General features: G+C 39.7%; 1 protein-coding gene and 1 long non-coding RNA gene across 22 annotated transcripts in view; one reads left to right on the plus strand and one right to left on the minus strand.

Moving 5' to 3' along the window:
• Positions 1 to 23,446, plus strand: part of EIF4G3 (eukaryotic translation initiation factor 4 gamma 3) — a 354,574-nt gene that overhangs the window by 242,238 nt on the left and 88,890 nt on the right. The window lies entirely within an intron of this gene.
• Positions 1 to 23,446, minus strand: part of LOC112443421 (uncharacterized) — a 30,111-nt gene that overhangs the window by 5,634 nt on the left and 1,031 nt on the right. The window contains exons 2-4 of one of the 2 annotated variants that reach the window (XR_009492445.1): positions 21,964 to 22,025; positions 7,476 to 7,623; positions 1,701 to 2,727 (exon numbers count right to left, since the gene is read on the minus strand). This is a non-coding gene — a long non-coding RNA (uncharacterized lncRNA). Of the gene's footprint in view, positions 1 to 1,700; positions 2,728 to 7,475; positions 7,624 to 21,963; positions 22,026 to 23,446 lie in introns of those variants that run through there. The other variant, XR_003031778.2, reaches the window with a different exon arrangement.

Raw genomic sequence — 23,446 nt, forward strand, 5'->3', positions numbered from 1 at the left:
ATAAATATACTTGCTGCTATACATGGTGATTCCTCTGCTGGATCTGGACAAAGTAAATTGAAAACCTTATTGAAAGGATTCTCCACTCTGGCTGCCCCAAAGGACATTTGTGGATTGTGGGGAAAGGTCAAAATATCAATGAACCACAAATGTTCCTTGGGGTACCCAGAATGGTGAATCCTTTCCAGAAGAGTTCCTTCCAAACAAGGGTTTGTAAGAAATTGATTTCAACCCTCATGGATGACTTCGCGGTGTTCAAGACTTCAGTAAAGGAGTCACTGCAGGTGTGGTAGAAGCTGTAAGAGAACTAGAAATGAAGCCTGAAGATGTGACTCAGTTGCTATAATCTCATGATAAAACTCTCACAGATGAGGAGTTGCTTCTTATGGATGAGCACAGAAAGGTTTCTTGAGATGGATTCTAGCCCCGGTGAAAATCTGGGAAGATTGTTGGAATGACATCAAATGATTTAAATTATTACTTAATTTTAGCACATAAAGCAGCAGTAGGTTTTGAGAGGATTGCATCCGATTTTGAACGGTATTCTACTGTGGGTAAAATGCTGTCAAAAAGCCTGGCATGCTACAGAGAAGCTGTTTGTGAAGAAGAGTAAGTTGATGCTGCAGACTTCATCGTTGTCTCGTTTTAAGAAATTGCTGCAGCAGTCGACCTTCACCAACCACCACCTTGATCAGTCAGCAGCCATCAACATCGAGGGAAGATCCTCCATCAGCAAAAGGATTATGATTTGCTGAAGGCTCAGATGATGGTTTGCATTTTTTAGCAATGAAATATTTTTATATTATTAAAAGTATATAATTTTTTTAGACATAATGCTGTTGCACACCTGTACAACTACAGTACAGTATGTACATAACTTTTACATGTACCGGGAAACCAGAAAATGTGTGTGACTTTCTTCATTGCTGCATTCACTTTATTGCAGAGGTCTAGAACTGGACCTGCAATATCTCTGAGGTATGTCTGTGGTATAAAATATATGTTTGTCTCTGCCTCTGATTGCTGGCACATAGTTCCTAACATCCTTGTAATTTATGATAACATTAAAAGCATCTCTGGTTCTCATACTGGTTTTTGACTTCTGTCCCTGGCATTGGGCTCTTAAAAGCCTCGTAAACTTCTAAGTGATGTAAACACTACAGGCATCTTTTGTTCTATTGACGTGACTCTAGGTGGGTTCTTGGTTGACTCCTGGGTGGGGCTGGTAACCAGGACTAATCAGTCATGATTAGAATCTTGGAATTTTCAGCCCCTTCTTCAGTCTTCCAGAGGGAGAAGAGAGGCTGCAAATATGATTACTGTGGATCATGTCTGCTCGATGAAGCCTCCATAGGAGGGCGTTCAGAGAGCCGCTAGCCTGGTGACAGTCCGCACCAGGAGGGTGGTGCACCCAGCTCCTCGACAGCAAGGAGCTCCTGTACGTGGGGCTCTTCCACACCTCCTCCCCGCTGTGTGTCTCTTAACCTGCAGTTCATCTGTGTTCTTTATCATACCCTTTAATAAACAGATAAACATAATTAAACATTTCCCTGAGTTCTGTGAGCTGTTCTTGCAAACCTGAGGGGGAGGGAATTGTTGGAATTTCCAATTTATAGTTGGATTTGAAGTGGAGGACAGTCTTGAGTCTCAGCCCTCACTTGTAATATCTGACACTTATCTCTAGGTAGATAGTTTGAGATTGAGTTAAACTCTGGAAACACAGCTGGTGTCATGGAGAATTGCTTGCTGTGGGGGAAAATCCCCGCATACTTGGTGACCAGAAACATCAGAAGCGAAGTGTTTTGGATGAGTGGAGAAGGAAGTCCATGGTAGGAAGAATGGGCTTTCTCCCTTCACAGCCATGAGCACTGTGTTGTGTGCTTTTAAAAGAGGGAAGTTTATAGTATGTGAATTATATCTCAGTAAAGCTTTTTTAAAATGAATAGGAATGTAAATAGTTGTGCTTCCACATCTGTGTAAGGATCTGTCAGAGGCATCAGCCTTATAACTTACTTGAGTTACATCTTACCTGAGTTTGAGAGGGTGTTCTCAGCTAGGTAGTGAATGTACCGCTGTAGTAACCACTTTAGGTACATTGTTTGATGGCATAGATACGAACACCCAACTGGGCTGGGAGCGCAGGATCATTGTTTGTGCTTGAAACCTAAGGGATCTGTGTTTTGTAAATTAATGATTCTGAATTTCCTTTGTATGTAACTTAGTTCCTGTATATATATTCTTTAATGCATCTTTTTAATTTACAGAATTTGATGTTTGGCAGAAATTCTGAATGTTTTCGCCTCAGTTGTGAGGGCTCTCCAAGGCCTCCTACAACTGCTACCCTGCACGCTTCCAGGCCTTTCTTATCCTTCGAGCTTTCCATCCATTTATTAATATCCATCCATGTCTTCAACCCCCTTCCCTTTCTGGTCCATTTCATAGACTCTTTTATTAGTACTTCAGCTTCTGTCATTCTCTCTACTTTGAGACTTCTCTGTAAAAGTACATTCAGCAGACATTCCCCAGAAAAGTCTTCCAGGGAAAGTATTGTTTCTGGAGATATCTGTACAGCTACAGAGACTTAGTAGTTGTTTCAGGGGTTAGCCATTAGGGCCCTCTGTTGGTCATTATCTCTTCTTAGCTGTACTTTATTTTTGTCACCAGTCCTCCACACCTATTTGCTAGGTGCTAATCTCCACATTGTTGCCTTGATGCTGTCTTCTCAACCTAGACCATAGTAAAAAACCTGCTCAAAATTTGTTTCAATATGACTCTCCACAAAATTTTAAATTCTGATTATTTCTTAACTCTTAAGACACAGGTATATTTATATCAGTTTGGAATAGTTGTAGGACTTTATGAATATTAATACGTATGCATTTTCTCTCTCTAGCTGTCTTACACATTCTTCTAGAGTAGTAGAGCTCTAATTTATTACCCTCACAGAACTTCTATTAAATGTTTTATTAACTCATCTAAGCAAATGAATGTTTTTGTTGGTGTTAGTTTATTCTTGGTTTGTGTGTGTGTGTTTCACAGTATCTGACTAACAAATCAAGTGTATTTAAAGTAAATACAGCCACTGTGGAAAACAGTATGGAGGTTCCTCAGAAAGCTAAAAATAGAACCATATGATCCAGCAATCCCTCTCCCAGACATACATCCAGACAGAACTCTAATCTAAAAAGATGCATGCGCCCCTGTGTTCATAGCAGCATATTGACAGTAACCAAGACATGGTAACAAAGCAAATGTCTGTCAACAGATGAATGGATAAAGAAGATGTGTTATATAAATGTATGCAATGGAATCCTACTCAGCCACACAGAAAAGAATGAAATAATGCCATTTGCAGGAGCACGGATGCAACTTGAGATTATCATACTAACTAAGTCAGAGGAGAAAGACGAACGTCGCATGATATCACTTATGTGTGGATTCTAAAGTACGACACAAATGAACCTGTCTGTGAAACAGAAGCAGGCTGGGTGGGCGTAGAGCATAGACTGGTGGCTGCCGGGGGGAGAGGTTAAGTGGGGAGTGGGGTTGGGGGCTCAGTTCAGGCGCTCAGTCGTGTCTGCCTTTGCAACCCCATGAACCGCAGCACACCAGGCCTCCCTGTCCATCACCAACTCCCGGAGTGCACCCAAACCCATGTCCGTTGAGTTGGTGATGCCATCCAACAATATTATCCTCTGTCGTCTCCTCCTCCTCCTGCCCTCAATCTTCCCCAGCAGCAGGGTCTTTTCCATTGAGTCAGCTCTTCACATGAGGTGGCCAAAGTATTGGAGTTTCAGCTTCAGCATCAGTCCTTCCAATGAACACTCAGGACTGGTCTCCTTTAGGACGGACTGGTTGGATCTCCTTGCAGTCCAAGGGACTCTCAAGAGTCTTCTCCAGCACCACAGTTCAAAAGTATTAATTCTTCGGCGCTCAGCCTTCTTCACAGTCCAACTCTCACATCCATACATGACCACTGGAAAAACTATAGCCTTGACTAGCGGACCTTTGTTGGCAAAGTGATGTCTCTGCTTTTCAGTATGCTGTCTAGGTTGGTCATAACTTTCCTTCCAAGTAAGTATCTTTTAATTTCATGGCTACAGTCACCATCTTCAGTGATTCTGGAGCCCAGAAAAATAAAGTCCGCCATTGTTTCCCCGTCTATTTGCTATGAAGTAATGGAACTGGATGCCATGATCTTAGTTTTCTGAATGTTAAGCTTTAAGCCAACTTTTTCACTGGAGTTTGGGGTTAGCAGATGTAGATTATTCCATGTGAATAAGCAACAGGTCCTACTGTCTGGCACAGAGAACTGTATTCAGTATCCTATGACAAACCATAAAGGCAAAGAATACAGAAAAAGAATATATATATATGTATAAGTGAATCACTGTGCTATATAGGAGACATTAACACATTATAAATCAGTTATACTTCAATTTATAAAAGACATATCAACAACATGTAAGCCATACTGTCCTAGTTGGAAAAATTTGTTGTTTTTAATAATAGCTATCATTGGTTAATTGCTTACTATATGCCAGTCACTGTTTTACTTCACTTCTTTAATGCTCGCAACTGTAGTATCTTGTTTGGTTTTTTTTATTTTATTTTTTAACTTTACAGTATTGCATTGGTTTGCCATATATCAACATGAATCCGCCACAGGTATACACGTGTTCCCCATCCTGAACCCTCCTCCCTCCTCCCTCCCCGTACCATCCCTCTGGGTTGTCGCAGTGCACCAGCCCCAAGCATCCAGTATCGTGCATCGAACCTGGACTGGCGACTCATTTCATATACGATATTATACATGTTTCAATGCCATTCTCCCAAATCATCCCACCCTCTCCCTCTCCCACAGAGTCCAAAAGACTGTTCTATACAGAGTGAAGTAAGCCAGAAAGAAAAACACCAATATAATATACTAATGCATATATATGGAATTTAGAAATATGGTAACAATAACCCTGTATACGAGACAGCAAAAGAGACACTGATGTAGTATCTTGTTTTATGGAAGAGGAGACCAAGACACAGATGAAATAATATTGCTCACAGTTGTATAGTTAGTAAATAAATGGTAGAGCCAACATCCAACCGTAGCTCGATTTCTAGAGCTCATAACCACTTACCTATATTGTCTCTCATTTTAAAAATTTACTTCTTTTTACTTTTCATTGAAGTAGAGTTGATTTACAGTATTAGTTTCAGGTGTGCAACATAGTAAACCAGTGTTTTTACAGAATATACTCCATTTAAAGTTATTATAAATCGTTGGCTATATTTTCTGTGCTTTGTTTTTTTTTGTTTTTTTTAATTTTATTTTATTTTTAAACTTTATATAATTGTATTAGTTTTGCCAAATATCAAAATGAATCCATCACAGGTATACATGTGTCCCCCATCCTGAACCCTCCTCCCTCCTCCCTCCGCATACCATCCCTCTGGGTCGTCCCAGTGCACTAGCCCCAAGCATCCAGTATCGTGCATTGAACCTGGACTGGCTTCTCGTTTCATACATGATATTTTACATGTTTCAATGCCATTCTCCCAAATCTTCCCACCCTCTCCCTCTCCCACAGAGAGTCCATAAGACTGTTCTATACATCAGTGTCTCTTTTGCTGTCTCGTACACAGGATTATTGTTATCATCTTTCTAAATTCCATATATATGCGTTAGTATACTGTATTGGTGTTTTTCCTTCTGGCTTACTTCACTCTGTATAATAGGCTCCAGTTTCATCCACCTCATTAGGGTTAGGGTTGTGCTTTGTAATATATCCTTGTAGCTTATTTATTCTGTACATAGTGGTTTGTGCTTCTTAAGCTCTTGGCCACTATCTGCCCTGCTGCCTTCCTGCTCTGCACAGGTGGCCACCAGTGCATTCTCCGTGCTGTGTTTTCTCTCATAATTTAAAGTCGTGTAAATTCTAGTAATGTGGATACTCAGTTTATATTGGGCATGAATATAACACTCATATAAATGAACAGTCGACAAAAGAGGCAAATGATGGCAGGGGTTAGAGTTAAATGCACTCACCTTAAATAGCTAATGAGGGACCACAAAAGCATAGAAGATGTCACCCCCCGCCCATTAGTTAATAACTCTTTCTGCAAGTCCCTACTGATTCCAAAATCCATGCTAGGCTGTAACTTAGTACCAAGAACAGCATTTAAAAAATGAAAAATAGGTCATTATTTACATGGCAGCTTTCAGTAGTCAATGAAATACTTGATACCATCAAAAACTGTTACAATTTTTAGAACCTAGCACCCCATTAGTAGTTTTCATTCACCAATTACCTAGGAGCCCCAGAGCTGTCACACATTAGCTACTGCTAGTTACTATTTTTAAACACAGAATCCAAACAAGAATTGAGTGATATTTGAAACACTTAATTCTATATTTTGATCATTTAGGGAGATGTTTCCTTTGAAATGTGATACTGCACTTTACAAGGATATTTCATAAGTTGTACAATCACATTACTAAATCATGGTATGACCCTCTAAATGCATAGCTTTCTTACACATGTTATAAATGAAGTCTACAGTAATCAAAATAATAATTGTATCAGAAGAATGGAAATAACCCTCAAGAATTTATTTTTTTGTATATGTTCCTTATACCATTTGTATCAGGTCAGTTTTTCAGAAGGGTGAGTATTTAAAAATTCCACTTATTTACATTTAAGACTTGGCACCCCACTCCAGTACTCTTGCCTGGAAAATCCCATGGATGGAGGAGCCTGGAAGGCTGCAGTCCATGGGGTCGCTAAGAGTCGGACACAACTGAGCTACTTCACTTTCACTTTTCCCTTTCATGCATTGGAGAAGGAAATGGCAACCCACTCCAGTGTTCTTGCCTGGAGAATCCCAGGGACGGGGGAGCCTGGTGGGCTGCTGTCTATGGGGTCACACAGAGTCGGACACGACTGAAATGACTTAGCAGTAGCAATTATTCAACTCAGGGATTTCCTAGGTGGCGCAGTGATAAAGAAACCGCCTGTCAATACAGGAGACATGGGTTCAATCCCTGGCTCAGAAAGATTCCCTGGAGAAGGAAGTGGCAACCCACTCCAGTATTCTTGCCTGGAAAATTCCATGGACGTAGGAACCTGGCAGGCTGTGATCCATGGGGTCGCAAAGAATCAGACAGTGACTGAGCGACTGAGCACACACACACATGATTCAACTCAACAAATTTTGAGCAACCTACTTTGAAGAAATTGATGCTGACATTTTAAATTCCCGTAATAGAAAAAAAATAATAATAATAAATTCCCGTAATAGACTCTAGAGTGTCTCTAAAGTTTGAATTTATATTTAGATGCGTTGTAACTTAAAATACTTTCTGACAGTGTATCCTGATCCATATTTTGGAACACAGGAAAGAACTGTCATAGAAAGGCAAGAAATAACAGACGTGTGATATAAAGATAATGTGTCAAGAGACTCTGATATACTCATACCTGAGTGTGTGTGGTGGAAGCGCAGGATTGGATTGGCTAACAGCTTCATTCCATTTGTTCAGGCAGTGTCAGTTTGTGCTTACTATCTGACAGGCCCTCTGCCGACCTCTGGGGCTCAGAGACGACTTTCTCCTGGGAACGTGATCATCTTAAAGAGAGACAGATGTGTTAATACAGGGTTGGGTAAGGTGACGATGAGGGATAAGTGATCACATCTGTGAAGGTGTGTTTTATTTTTTGTAGTGGCCTCTCCCGGAATTCGGAGAAGGCAATGGCAACCCACTCCAGTGTTCTTGCCTGGACAATCCCAGGGATGGGGAAGCCTGGTGGGCTGCTGTCTGTGGGGTCGCCTAGAGTCGGACACGACTGAGCGACTGAGCGACTTCACTTTTCACTTTCATGCATTGGAGGAGGAAATGGCAACCCACTCCAGAACTCTTGCCTGGAAAATCCCATGTATGGAGGAGCCTGGTAGGCTACAGTCCATGGGGTCGCAAAGAATTGTACACGACTGAGTGACTTCACTTTCTTGCTTTTCTCCCAGAATAAGGTTTCAGTAGGCTTCTCTGCACTTAACAGAGCACTGGCCATGTGGACTCACTGATGGAAGGCTTTTTAAATCTGGGTTTATGTATTCAAGGTATTTAGAGTTGAAAAGTATTTAGTAGATGGAAAGATTACTACTTATTTTATAGTCTATTTTCAAATTATGTATCTATGTTGTAGTGACTGACACTTTTTTATCATCACTAGATTTGCCTCAAATTTAATTGCAGTCTGTTTTGATCATGGTAGAAGTGGCACAGATGCATTTTTTAAAGTGTAAAAAAAAAAATGCCCAAGACATTGTAGGATGCGCATTACAATGGAATTCGGAGACCTAGAAAATGGAGTAATGGTCTCATTCGAATCATCTTTTTTTCTCATTGCTAGCAGAACTGTGTAATGTCCTGTCCTCTGCTGAGCTCAGGACAAACCTTCAGTTCATTTCGGTTCAGTTCAGTCACTCAGTCATGTCCAACTCTTTGCGACCCCATGAATCGCAGCACGTCAGGCCTCCCTGTCCATCACCAACTCCCGGAGTTCACGCAAACTCACGTCCATCAAGTCGGTGATGCCATCCAGCCATCTCATCCTCTGTCGCCCCCTTCTCCTCTTGCCCCCAATCCTCCCAGCATCAGAGTCTTTTCCAATGAGTCAGCTCTTCGCATGAGGTCACCAAAGTACTGGAGTTTCAGCTTCAGCATCATTCCTTCCAAAGAACACCCAGGACTGATCTTTAGAATGGACTGGTTGAATCTCCTTGCAGTCCAAGGGACAAATCTTCGAGACACTTTATTATTTTATTTTCCTGATGACGTATGACGCTTAGGGCTAACAGGCAAACAGCATTCTTCAGTATACCCTCCCTTGTTTATCTCCATATCCCCTCCTGTTGCAAAAACAAAAGACAACCAAAACGAAAATGAAGTTGAATTTATGAGAAAATATAGGAACAAAGTAGAGTTGAGAGGCAGAGTATTGTATTGGGAGGACAAAGGCTTTGAAGTTGTATCTATGTCTTAGTTGCTGTTGTTGTTCAGTTGCTCAGTCGTGTCCGACTCTGCGACCCCATGGACTGCAGCACGCCAGGCTTCCCTGTCCATCACCAACTCCTGGAGCTTGCTCAAACTCACGCCTGTCGAGTTGGTGATACCGTCCAACCATCTCGTGCTCTGTCGGCCCCTTCTCCTCCTGCCTTCAGTCTTTCCCAGCCGGTGAGTCAGTTCATTGCATCAGGTGGTCAAAGTGTTGAAGCTTCAAGCTTTAGCATCAGTCCTTCCAGTGAATATTCAGGATTGACTTCCTTTAGGATTGACTGGCTTGATGATATCCTTTCTGTCCAAGGCACTCAAAAGAGTCTTCTCCAGCACAGTTCGAAAGCATCAGTTCTTCAGTGCTTAGCCTTTGTTATTGTCCAGCTCTCACATCTGTACATGACTACTGGAAAAACCATTTTCTTGACTATACAGACCTTTGTAGGCAAAGTGATACCTCTGCTTTTTAATATCCTATCTAGGTTTGTCATAGCTTTTCTTCCAAGAAGCAGGCATCTTTTAATTTCATGGTTGCAAGGCACCATCTGCAGTGAGTTTGGAGCCCAAGAAAATAAATTGTAGCTCCAGCCTTTATTCTCTCCAGGATGGGTCCATTTAGTTAACTTTCTCCTATTTCAGTTGCCTGATCTCTGAAATGGAAGTATTACAGTTCAGTTCAGTCGCTCAGTCATGTCCAACTCTTTGCAACCCCATGAATTGCAGCATGTCAGGCCTCCCTGTCCATCACCAACTCCTGGAGTTCACCGAAACTCATGTGCATCAAGTCGGTGATGCCATCCAGCCATCTCATCCTCTGTCGTCCCCTTCTCCTCCTGCCCCCAATCCCTCCCAGCATCAGAGTCTTTTGCAATGAGTCAACTCTTCGCATGAGGTGGCCAAAGTGTTGGAGTTTCAGCCTCAGCATCAGTCCTTCCAATGAACACCCAAGACTGGTCTCCTTTAGGATGGACTGGTTGGATCTCCTTGCAATGCAAGGGACTTGCAGAGTCTTCTCCAGCACCGCAGTTGAAAAGCATCAATTCTTTGGCACTCAGCTTTCTTCACAGTCCAACTGTCACATCTATACTTGACCACTGGAAAAACCATAGCCTTGATTAGACTTTGGACCTTTGTTGGCAAAGTAATGTCTCTGCTTTTTAATATGCTGTCTAGGTTCGTCATAACTTTCCTTCCAAGGAGTAAGCATCATTTAATTTCATGGCTGCAATCACCATCTGCAGTGATTTTGGAGCCCAAAAGAATAAAGTCTGACACTGTTTCCACTGTTTCCCCATCTATTTCCCATCAAGTGATGGGACCAGATGCCATGATCTTCGTTTTCTGAATGTTGAGCTTTAAGCCAACTTTTTCACTCTCCTCTTTCACTTTCATCAAGAGGCTTTTTAGTTTCTCTTCACTTTCTGCCGTAAGGGTGGTATCATCTGCATATCTTAGGTTATTGATATTTCTCCCAGCAATCTTGATTCCAGCTTGTGCTTCTTCAGCCCAGCGTTTCTCATGATGTATTCTGCACATAAATAAGCAAGGTGACAATATACAGCCTTGACATACTCCTTTTCCTATTTGGAACCAGTCTGTTGTTCCATGTCGAGTTCTAACTGTTGCTTCCTGACCTGCATATAGGTTTCTCATGAGGCACGTCATGTGGTCTGGTATTCCCATCTCTTTCAGAATTTTCCACAGTTTATTGTGATCCACACAGTCAAAGGCTTTGGCATAGTCAATAAAGCCGACATAGATGTTTTTCTGGAACTCTCTTGCTTTTTCCATGATCCAGTGGATGTTGGCAATTTGATCTCTGGTTCCTCTGCCTTTTCTAAAACCAGCTTGAACGTACAAAAAGACCGAAACAGTGTTTATTGTTGTAGAGAGTCATTAACTTTCAATTCAATTTTGATTGCAGGGGATTTGTTGATTAATAGATTTTAGGTGGGCATATACTGTATTAGCCCTGGAGAAAGAAATAGCAACCCACTCCAGTATTTTTGCCTGGAGAATTCTCATGGACAGGGGAGCCTGGCAGGTTACAGTCCATGGAGTCGCAAGAGTCAGACACGACTTAGTGAATAAACCACCACCACCGTACTGTATTAGATGCTGGATGTATAAAGGAGACCAGTAACATGCAGTTATTATCTTTAAAGAGCTCAGATCCTGAATAATGCATTCTCAATTTGTTCCAAGTCTTTGATTGTATAGAATAGCAAAGGTGTGTTAAGTGGGTTACTAGTAAAATTCTTACCACTGGTGAGATTGCTTTTGACTGTAAGGTAAAAGCTAAATTTCTAGCTTTAATATTCTCAGAAACGTATTAAACTAGAAAAGGATATGGTCATAAAGATTATGAGGCTATTTAAAAGTCAAATGAATCCATTTCAAAGCCTTTGGGTTATAAAGTGGCCCATTGATAAATATTTGAGACATTATCAAAAAAGAAGACTTTTCCTGTCCTTTGTTTTGAATTTATTAAAATAGATGTGTTTTTTTCATGGCATTTTTGTTGATATTGTTTATAAACATAATACATATTCATTACGTAAAATTCATTATACAATTGCAATAACATTTTGAATTTTGGGGCAAAATAAAATTACAAGGCAACAGTGTGTTAAAGGTTAATCTGTTTATGGAGTATATGCAGGTTAAAACAAACCAACAATCTAATGGAATATTTTGAGTAAAGGATGAAATAGTCAATTAAAATAGGAGAAATGCTCACCCTTACTAGTGATTGTTGAGATCCCATTTTTAGCTGTTAGTTTGGCGGATACAATATCAATACCTATGAGATTGGAAGAAATCCAGCACTCGTGTATGTGTGGTAGGAATGTGAGTTACTTTTACCTTTGGAATGAAATGTGGCAGTATCTATTAAAATACATGCTTGTGTGTTTGTGCTTTGGGGAGGTGAGCAAGGAGGAAGTAAAAGTACCAATAGGTACTTTTAGAAGTTTAGAAGTGGGTTTTGTAGCAAGAAAAAGAGCAAAAAATGTGAGTCTTCTCAAGAGCAATGGTATATATATATGCTGTGGGGTATCATGTCACTGATGAATGAATGAGACAGGGCTGTGTCATAACCTGGAGAGGTTTTCATCATAAGTTAAGAGAAAAAGCATTTTTCAAAGTAACTTGTATAGTTTGACCCCATTTTAAAAAATTTGAAATAACCCTATGTATTTTATCGTGATTATTTGTGTGAGCCACAACGTATGGCAGACCGTATACCAGAGTTTGTTCACTCTGTTCAGCTGAGGCAACTGGAACTCACTAGTTGCTAGAAAGGGATATTACTTTATATTTATTTCAAAAGGTATTTTTGGCATTTTTGAAAAGAAGAAAATTAAAATGTAGAAAGCAGCAAAAGTTAGGATGAAGAAAAAAGACCCTTGAAATCCAATTACTTGGGTCTATAGATTTCTGTTTCTTTCCGTAAATGGAAGAATACTATCTATGCTGTTTTTTAAGTCTTTAAAAACACTGTCATTTTTTAGATTTGTAACATTCATAGATATGCTTTGTTTTATTTACTTTAGAAACCAAGACTACTCTAACACCTTTATTGAAAGATATTTGATATAAAATTAATGTATACATATTTAAAGTATATTTGATTACTTTTGACATTTGTATATACTCATGAAGCCATTATAACCATCAAGATAATGAACATATTTATTGCTTCAGAAAGTTTCCTCCTGTTTGTAAATCCTTCTGTCCTGCACTACCCTCACCTCAGTCCCCAGGCAAGCACTGATCTGCTTTCTATCACTATAAATCAGTTTGCATTTTTTAGAATTTTACGTAAATGAAATCAGAATTCATAAACTGTTCACATCAAGTATGTCCATATTGTAGCACATGATAGCAACTCATTTTTTAAAACCTGTTGACACATTATGGATGTACCACAATTTGTTCACCTATTAGTGGACATTTGGGTGGTTTCCAGTTTGGGGCTATTACAAATAAAATTGCTGTGAGCATCATGTTTAAAACTTTGCATGGACATATGCTGTCATTTCTCTTGAGTAAATAACTAGATTGGAATGACTGAATCGTATGTAGCGTATGTTTGATTTTTGTTGTTGTTCGGTTGCACAGTTGTATCTGACTCTTTGCAGCCCTGTGGACTGCAGCATGCCAGGCTTCCCTGTCCTTCACCAACTCCTGGAGTTAGTTTTTTTTTTTTTTTTTTTTTTAAGAAATTGCAAAATACTTTCCAAGTATTTATGCCATTTTATATCCCCACCAGTAATGTAAAAGACTTTCAGGCTATTCTTTTTCTGGTTTATTTCCTTTACAACTTACAAAAATATGTTGTACATGTTATGTATGGGTCTGTTTCTGAATTCTCTTTTTTTTTTCTGTTGATCTAGTTGGCTTTGTTGATAACCAGTACCAAACTTTCATCATTACTGAGGCTTGTAATAACTCTTGAAATCAGTTAGCATTAAGTCCTTCAACTTTAGTCTTTATTTTCAATTTTTTTTTGGCCATTCTAGGTCCTTTGCTTTTCTGTGTTAATTTTAGAGTCAGATTTTTCCTACAATTTTTTCTCTGTAAAACCTATTGGTATTTGATTTGGTTTGTGTTGAATCTATAGATAAAATTGATATCTTACAATATTGAGTCTTCTGACACAGTAACATGATATGTTTTGACATTTAAGTCTGTCTTCTTTAATTCAGTCAGGAATGTTTTGAAATTTTTAATATACAGAGGTTTTATAATTTTGTCAGATTCATGTCTTTTGATAGCTACTGTAAATGGTATTTTTATTTCAGGTTTTATTTTTCACAACTAAATATGAGAATACAGGAGACTTTTTTACTCATATTCTGCAGGCTTGCTAAAATTCACAAATTATTAGCGTTTTTGTAAAATCCAAAGGATTTTCTTTGGATTTTCTACATAAATATGTCACGTGTGAAGAAAGACAGTTTTACTCCATGTCTAACTGCATACACGATTTATTTCTTTTTCTCGACTTACACTAGCTAGTGCCTGCAGCACAGTGTTGAGTGGTGAGAGTGGATGTGTTTGCCTTTTCTTCATCTCAGGAAGCTTTCTAGAAGTCTTTCACCATTATGATGTTAGCTGTAGGGTTTTGAATTGTCTGATGAAAGAAGTTCTTGCTGATGAGCTGAGAAATTTGTTATTTCTATCAGAAATACATGGTGGACTTTGTCAGTTCTTTTCCTCCATTTCTTGAGACAGTTATAGTCTTCTTTTTTCTTTATTAATTACTTTCCATTTGAATGTTAAACCAACTTTGCTTTCCTAAGGTAAAACTTGGTCTTGAGGTGTTTCTCTTTTCATGTATTGTTGAATTTGACTTACTAAAAACTTATGTAGTATTTTTGCATCAAGTTCTTAAATGGTACTGGCATATCGTTTTCTGGTATTTTTATATTTGGGTAAATGGTGGTGCTGACATCAGAGAATGAATGAATAAGTAGTCCCTCTTCTTCACTATTGTGAAAGTTTCATGGAATTGATATTGTTTCTTCCTCACATGTTTGTAAGAATTAACCACTGAAACCATGAGAATATATATGACTGTACTGAGGAGAAAAATAATCAAAACTGATTTATGACTGACTTAAAATTAGCATACAAAACCATTAATTATTTAATATATTTAACTGCATTTCACATAATTAAAAAGTAGTGACATTGAATTGACTTAATTAGAAAACATAATTGATGGAACCAGTAGACAGAAATCTAGTGAGGCTGGAGAAGGCCTGAACAACGCAACCAGCTTGACCAGCAGATGCAGAAGTGCCAATGTCCCATTTGCCCAGACAGACCATATTGTGGCTCATAAAACAAGACTTAATAAATTTAAAAGGATTCAAGTCAAAGCAGGTATATTATCTGACCTAACCACAATGCAAGTCAGAATTCATGGTTGTATCCTTTTCCTGTTGATGCTATGACATACCGCCACAATTTGAGAGATCAGGAGTCCAAACTTGGTTGCACTGAAAGTCAAGATATCAGCAGGTCTGTGTTTCTTCTGGAAGCTCTGTGAGAGAATCTGTTCTCTTGCTTTTTCCATCTTTCAGACATACATATATTCCTTGCATTGGGGCCCCTTCCTCTATCTTGAAAGCCAGCAACATAGCATATTCTTACCTGTTCAGTTCTCTTGCCTCCCCTCCTTCCCCTCGCCCCGTGAAAGTATCCTTTTGATTACATTGGATCCATTGGGTTACTCCAGGATAATAATCTCCCTGTCAAGATTCCTTGGAGAAGAACTAAAGAGCCTCTTGGTGAAAGAGGAGAGTGAAAACGTTAAAAGCTTAAAGCTTAACATTTAGAAAACTAAGATCATAGCATCCAGTCCCATCACTTCATGGCAAATAGATGGGGAAACAGTGGAAACAGCAGCAGACTTTATTTTGGAGGGCTCCAAAATCACTGCAGATGGGGACTGCCGCCATGAAATAAAAAGACGCTTGCTCCTTGGAAGAAAAGTTATGACCAACCTAGACAGCATATTAAAGCAGAGACATTACTTTGCCATCAAAGATCCATCTAGTCAAGGCTATGGTTTTTCCATGAGTCATGTGTGGATGTGAGCATTGGACTATGAAGAAAGCTGAGTGCTAAAGAATTGATGCTTTTGAACTATGGTATTGGAGAAGACTCTTGAGAGTCCCTTGGACTGCAAGAAGATCCAACCAGTCCATCCTAAAGGAGACCAGTCCTGGGTGTTCATTGGAAGGACTGATGTTGAGGGTGAAACTCCAATACTTTGTCCACCTGATGCGAAGAACTGACTCATTTGAAAAGACCCTGATGTTGGGAAAGATTGAGGGCAAGAGGAGAAGGGGCAAAAGAGAATGAGATGGTTGGATGGCATCACCGACTCAATGGACGTGAGTTTGAGTAAACTCCAGGAGTTGGTGAGGGACAGGGAGGCCTGGCATGCTGCAGTCCCTGAGGTCCCAAAGAGTTGGACACAACTGAGCAACTGAACTGAACTGAACTATCAAGATCCCTTAAACTTATTCACATCTGCAAAAGTACTTTGGTCACGTCAGGTAACATACTCACAAGGCAGGGACTGGGATGTGGATATCTGCGGCAGTATGTTATTCTCCCTACCACACTACCAGGATAGTACTCAGGCTGCAGTTGACACCACTAAATGACCATTTTAAAAGTGAAAATGGTCTCAAATTATTGAGTCAATCTCCATCTGACGAAACTATTAAATGAGTAAATTTTATAAGATGAATAATGTGTGAGATCTAATGTAAAACTTGGTGATTGTAGTTAATAACTATTGTATACCTGAACTTTGCCAAGAGAATAGAACTTCAGTGTTCTTACCAAGAAAAAAAAGATAAATATATAAGATGATGGATGTGTTAACTAGATGGAGGAATCCTTTCCAGTGTATGTGTGTGCATATATTAAATCACCACAGTGCACACTTTAAATATCTTACAATTTTATATGTCGTTTATACATCAGTAAAGCTGAAATTTTACATTAAAAAAATAAGGAAAGCAAAAGTAAACCCAAAGGAAATAATAAAGATAATAGGGAGAATAAAAAATAAAAAACAGGGAATAATAGGGAAAAAAAGAATCATAAAACCGAAAAGTAGTTATTGATTAACATCAATAAAATCAATACACCTATGATTTGATTCTTACTGTGATGGTATTTAATGTTAAAACTGGAAGTAAAAATTTTTTAATTGTATTGTAGATGTATATTTTGGTGGAATTTAAGTCTAGACTCATCTTTTTATTATACTTACTTCTTGGTTTCAGTGCTAGGTCATGTGGAGTCTTACTTATACTATTTCAGCTTCTGTGAAGCAGTCCTAGAGCAGAGAGCCTTATTTTAACAGATGCTCAGTTCAGTTCAGTCACTCAGTCATGTCCGACTCTTTGTGACCCCATGAATTAACAGATGCTGGGGAGAATAAATATCAATCCATCTATCCGTATCAAATAGCAGCACCTCAGAAGACTGAAGAAACCCTGACTGACTTACATTCTAGTGTTTCTTTTGTTTGACAGACATCTCTCAGTGAGCCTATCATTCTTGCATATTTATCACTAATTCTTTTCCAGTTATTTATGTCTCCTTTGTAAAAACCTAATCTTTCTCTCACTTGGGTTTTTTTTTTTCTGTGTTCTGCCCCTGTTCCTTAAATAAATCATCAAAATTACCTTGGTTCTCACAAGGATCTGGCAGAAAAAAAGGAGAGGATAAGATCCCCATCCTCAACAACTCTAGACAGAATTCTTGAATATGATATAATCAGAATAATTTATTGTGACTTTTAGCATTTCAAAGCTGTTGTGGGGGAAAAAAAGGAAAAATATTGGAAGGGGATGGAGACAGTAATGAGAAGGGATTAGACGTGGGTGTTGGGGATTTCCTTGGTGGTCCAGTGGCTAAGACTCTGCTCCCCCAGTGCAGGGGACCCTGCTTCAATTCCTGGTCAGGGACCTGGATCTCACATGTGACAGCTAAGAAACTGCATGCCACAACTAAAGATCCTATGTGCTGCAGCTAACACCTGGTGCGGCCAAGTAATTAAAAATATTAAAAAAATAAAAAGAAGTGGGTATATAGAGTGGGGCCTCTCACTGCAAATTCCATTATTGTAACATTCTACTGTTTATATACAACCCTGTGACAATGTACTTGGGACCTTCCCTTACCAGTAGTAAAGTATCCCCCCCTTTTTTTTCTTTTTACTTGTAAAAGTTTTGGGCATACAAATTTATAGTTCTGCATCTGCATCCACTACCGAGTAGTCAGCACCCAAGTCTGTGTAACGCTCCACCACAATAGGGTTGACTCCCTTCACCCATTTTCCCTCCTCCTCTCTGCTTTGGTAACAACTGACCTGTGCTCTGTGTCTGTGAGTTTGTTTTTGTTTTGTTTGTTCTGTGTTCCGCGTGAGTGAAATCATACAGTATCTGTCTTTTGCATCTGACCTACTTCACTTAGCACAGTACCTGCAGGGTCCATCCCTGTTGTCACGAATGGATGTTCTTTAGTTGCTGAGTCGTGACCAACTCTTCTGCGACCCCGTGGACTACCGCCCACAGTGTTCCTCTGTCCATAAAACTTCCCAAGCAAGAATAGTAGGGTGGACTGCCATCTTCTCCTCCAGGGGCTCTTCCCAACCCAGGCATTGACCCCCGTGTCTTCTGCATTGTCAGGCAGATTCTTTATCACTGACACCTGGGCCTTCATTGTTTTTCTATGGCTGTGTAGTGCTCCATTTGTGTGTGTGTGTGTATGTGTGTCTGTGTGGGTGTGCGCGTGCGTGCACACCCCGAATCTTCTTTTTGCATTTAGCCATCAGTGGGCACTTAGGTCGTTTCCATATCTAAGCTGTTGCATATGGTGCATTAAATACAGGGGTGCATATATTTTTTTAAATTAGTGTTTCCATATTCTTCAGATAAATACCCAGAAATGGAATACCTTGGCTGTGTGGTAGTTCAGTTTTTAAATTTGGGGGGAATCTCTTCTATTTCCTGTAGTGGCTGCAAGAATTTACACTCCCAACAACAATGTACAAAGGTTCCCTTTTCTCCACATCCTCTCCCAAAGTTTGTTATTTCTCATCTTTTCAATAGTAGCTATTCTGATAGCTACGGTTGCTAGCTCCTTGTGATTTGGATTTGCCTTTTCCTGATAATAAGTGATACAGAACATATTTCATGTGCCTGTGGGCCATCCGTATATTGTCTTTGGGAAAATGCGTGTTCAGATCCTCTGCCCATTTTTTAAAATCAATTTGGTTGGGATTTTGTTGTTGATGTGTATGAGTTCTTTATATATTTTGAGTATTAGCCCCTTATTAGATACATGATTTGCAGATATCTTCTCCAGTTTAATCAGTTGCCTTTTCACTTTGATGATGGTTTCCTTTGCTGTGCAGAAACTTTTTAGTTGATGTAGTTCCATTTATTTATTAAAACCTAGTGATTAAACTTGTCTATATCCCCAATATTTTTCAGACTTTATATTAGTCATTTCATAAAAAGAGCTCTGAAGGAAAACATTTTCCATCCAATAATATCAAAATTAGCAAAAATCTTGAAATCATAGCTTTTCTTTCTTTGAATTTTCTTATTCTCTGTTTTGGGGGCTTCCTGGCTGGCTCAGTGGTAAAGAATCTGCCTGCCAATGCAGGAAACACAAGTTTGATTCCCTGGGTTGGGAAGATCCCCTGGAGAAGGAAAGAGTTGACCCACTGCAGTATTCTTGCCTGGAAAATCCCATGGACAGAGAAGTCTAGCAGGCTACAGTCCATGGGGTCATGAAAGAATTAAGATAGTAAACAGCAACAACATTCTCTGTTTTAAAGAAGTAGAAAATCAGTGTTCCTCTGAGAGTTGAATTCTTATGGAAAGTTGGGGAGGCTCTGTTAGACATATCTAAATTCAGGTAATTATGAATCTCATGCAAGATTGTCTCTTGCCCTGTGGTGCTTTAATGCAAGGCAGGAGAAAAGAATATGTCTTGGGAATGTCAATAATACCTCCTTAACAGAGAGCTGCTATTATTTATTCAGTCGACAAATTTGAATTCCTACCCGACCACCTTACCTGCCTCCTGGGAAACCTGTATGCAGGACAAGAAGCAATGAGAAAGTTAACTTCTGTTCAGTGTACATCATGTGAAATGCTGGACTGGATGAATCATAAGGTGGAATCAGAATTGTGGGAGAAATATCAACAACCTCAGATATGCAGATGGTACCACTTTAACAGCAGAAAGCGAAGAACTAAAGAGCCTCTTGATAAAGGTGAAAGAGGAGAGTTAAAAAGTTGGCTCAAAACTCAGCATTCAAAAAACTAAGGTCATGGCATCTGGTCCCATCACTTCATGACAAATAGATGAGGGAAAAGTGGACACAGCAAGAGACTTTATTTTCTTGGGCTCCAAATCACTGCAGATGGTGCCTGCATCCATGAAATTAAAAGAGGCTTGCTCCTTGCAAGAAAAGCTACGACAAACCTAGACAGCGTATTAAAAAGCAGAGGCATCACTTTACCAACAAAGGTCCATCTAGTCAAAGCTATGGTTTTTCCACTGGTCATATATGGATGTGAGAGTTGGACTATAAGAAAACCGAGTGCCAAAGAATTGATGCTTTTGAGCTGTGGTGTTGGAGAAGACTCTTGAGAGTCCCTTGGACTGCAAGGAGATCCAACCAGTCCATCCTGAAGGAGATCAGTCCTGGATGTTCATTAGAAGGGCTGACATTGAAGCTGAATTGTAAATACTTTGGCCACCTGATGCAAAGAGCCAATTCATTCGAAAAGACCCTAATGCTGGGAAAGATTGAGGGCAAGAGGAGATGGGAGTGACAGAGGATAAGATGATTGGGTGGCATCACTGACTCAATGGACATAAATTTGAGCAAACTCCTGGAGGTAGTGAAGGACATGGAAGCCTGGCGTGCTGCAGTTCATGGGGTTACAGAGAGTTGGACACGACTTGGTGACTGAACAACCACCGCCTTGTGTAAGGAACTTTGCTTGGCACTATAGAAGATGCCTTAAGGAATATTTTAAGTAAAAGAACAACCAGTCAAATCAATTATTTAGAGAGGCCATCATTCAGGCATTATTGTATTTAATACGAATTGGAGGCAATGAGTTGAGCCTCTGTCATAGTTAAATCAGTGCAGCAGTAAGGGCCTAATTAAGACATAGGCATCAGAAATGGACTGCTGCTGCTGCTGCTAAGTCGCTTCAGTCGTGTCCAACTCTGTGCATCCCCATAGACGGCAGCCCACCAGGCTCCTGCGTCCCTGGGATTCTCCAGGCAAGAACACTGGAGTGGGTTGCCATTTCCTTCTCCAATGCGTGAAAGTGAAGTCGCTCAGTTGTGTTCGACTCGTAGCAACCCCATGGACTGCAGCCTACCAGGCTCCTCCGCCCATGGGATTTTCCAGGCAAAAGTACTGGAGTGGGGTGCCATTGCCTTCTTTGCAGAAATGGACTAGAAAGAACAAATCTGAGACAGTATCCTAAATTTACTTCCCTTCTTCTAATTTGGTATTAATTGTCCTTTAAATCTGGCAGCTGATGTTTCTGTCTGTCTCTCTCCCTCCCTTACTTCCTCCCTGGTCCCCTACTTCTCCCCACTCTAGCACACCCAAAGGTTACTGCACCCCTCCAACAATAAAGGGAGGAAGAAGAGGTGTATATCACAGTCATTAGACACACGGTGTGTATCTGTGTCCACTTTTTTAAAGGACTGAGTATCTCCTAAGGAGGTGTGTGCTTTCTCTCACCTCTTTTTGTGAATTATTACTTTAAATCAAAACTTCAGCTGCTTGAACAGAGTAACAATTCCTGCTGTGCAAGTAGCTGATTTTTTAAGAAAGCATATTAAATGTGTTAATGTTACCCATGGAAGAAATGTTTTAACGTTTTGGGTTCGTTTGATATAGTTTTGAAGGAAAAGTTTGTCTACATCTTTGGTTTTTTTGGTTTAGAGGAAATGATACCCAAGTTTATATTTAATCCTAACAAATCCTTCAGAAAGTGATCTTCCCTTTTCCATGAATGAAAATTAAAGCTGAATTCATGTATGTATGAAATAAAATTTTAATTTTAATGTACAGGTTCCTCAAACTCTGTAATTCTTAAAAGGAATTCTATGAAAGCAGAATTAATCACAGACATTTTGGAGGGATGCACGTAAAACAGACTGGTTATGTAAAATCAGAAGATCCATAAAAATGGAGAGAGACCACCACATATCACACGTACAGATATTAATACTTGAACGTACATATTCATGATAAGGCTGAGGCAAAAGCGAATTTAAATCCACCTGTAGTTACCATAATCTGAGTTCCATACTTTGAGAAAATGGTTTACCTTTGGTAGGCTGTGAAGGAAGAGTAGCCGTTGGTCTAATAATGTTTTCTCATTCATATGGTCTGTAAAGGGAAGGATAAAGACAAGTTGGTTTGAGGAGTGGGTAATAAAAGAGATTTACAGAGTATTTTTATGATGGTGCAATAGTTTTGAGAACATTATTAAATGTCTCTTTTTCCTTGTTCCCAAGACCAGTGTGAGTGTTTATATTGTACCATTCTTCCAAAAAAGATTTGAATCACCCAGAGAGATTGGTTGGTTTCGTCTCAGTAAGACCTTTTGTTTCTGTCAGGAATTAGATTAGATAGTTCCTTTGGCTTTGTGTTCACTCACTTTCAGTCAAGTCTGTGTATTTATAAAGTGGCCTTTCTTTGACTCTCCCCTCCCTTCCCATCTGCCTTAGAACCTCACTGCTTGCTTTTGACTCCTGCCGCCTTCTGGTCTCGTCTGAAGTCACTCAGTCATGTCCAATTCTGTGACCCCTTGGACTGTAGGCTCCTCTGTCTATGGGATTCTCCAGGCAAGAATACTGGAATGGATGCCATTCCCTTCTCCAGGGGATCTTCCCAACTCAGGGATCAAACCCAGGTCTCTTGCATTGCAGGCAGATTCTTTACCATTCTGCACCACTGACTGCCTTCTGTGGGATCCTATAAAATATGTTTTATTTGCTTTCTGATGTTCCAGGTATCTTTAAATTGTATGTCCAAATGTTGATTTTGTGAACTTTGTAAGCCAAGTAAAGTGTTAAAAATTCTTCGTAAGCTTAGGTTTCCATGTGGAACTTCTGATACGGTAGAATAATTCAATAAAAATTATGTTCCTGGGAATTCCTGGTGGTTCAATGGTTAGGACTCATGCTTTGGTTCGATCCCTGGTCAGGGAACTAAGATCCTGCAAGGCGTGCAGCACAGCCAGAAAAAACACATTACCTATTTCTTCCTTAATTTTCACCCCAGCCATATGAAAGGATAGGCCCACAGTATTGATGTGAAGTGAGAACTCGGTGCTGTGCAAGTGCTGTCTAGCTAATGAAATCTTTATCAAAGTATACTTTTGCTGTCTTTTTTAAAGCAAAATCTGGAATTTAGTATTTTTTATGGCTTAAAGGCACCTTAGATATCATCTATCTTGGTCTTACACTTTATAGTTGAATATGCTAGTACCTGAAAAGTGTTACTTGCTTAAGATCACATAGTCGATTAACAGTAGAAACAGGCCCAAGTCTAGAATTGGCTGGTAGCCCAGTTTGTTATATAGATACTCACCTCATACTGAATTATGTGGCTTGGTATGTCCTAACCATGAAACAGGAGGAACTTAGGCCACTGTTTGAAGGCTATATGAGCTGATGTGAACACTTTGTGCCTAAGACATTTGCCATTGCAGTCTTTGGGCCTCAATTACACTGTTCTTCACTTATCCATCTGTCTCCTGACTGTGCAGGAAGCTCTCTTTTTGCTGAATTTGAATAGAGGTATCA

This window comes from Bos taurus, chromosome 2 (genome assembly GCF_002263795.3).
Source record: "Bos taurus isolate L1 Dominette 01449 registration number 42190680 breed Hereford chromosome 2, ARS-UCD2.0, whole genome shotgun sequence".
Classification (NCBI taxonomy): Eukaryota; Metazoa; Chordata; class Mammalia; order Artiodactyla; family Bovidae; genus Bos; species Bos taurus.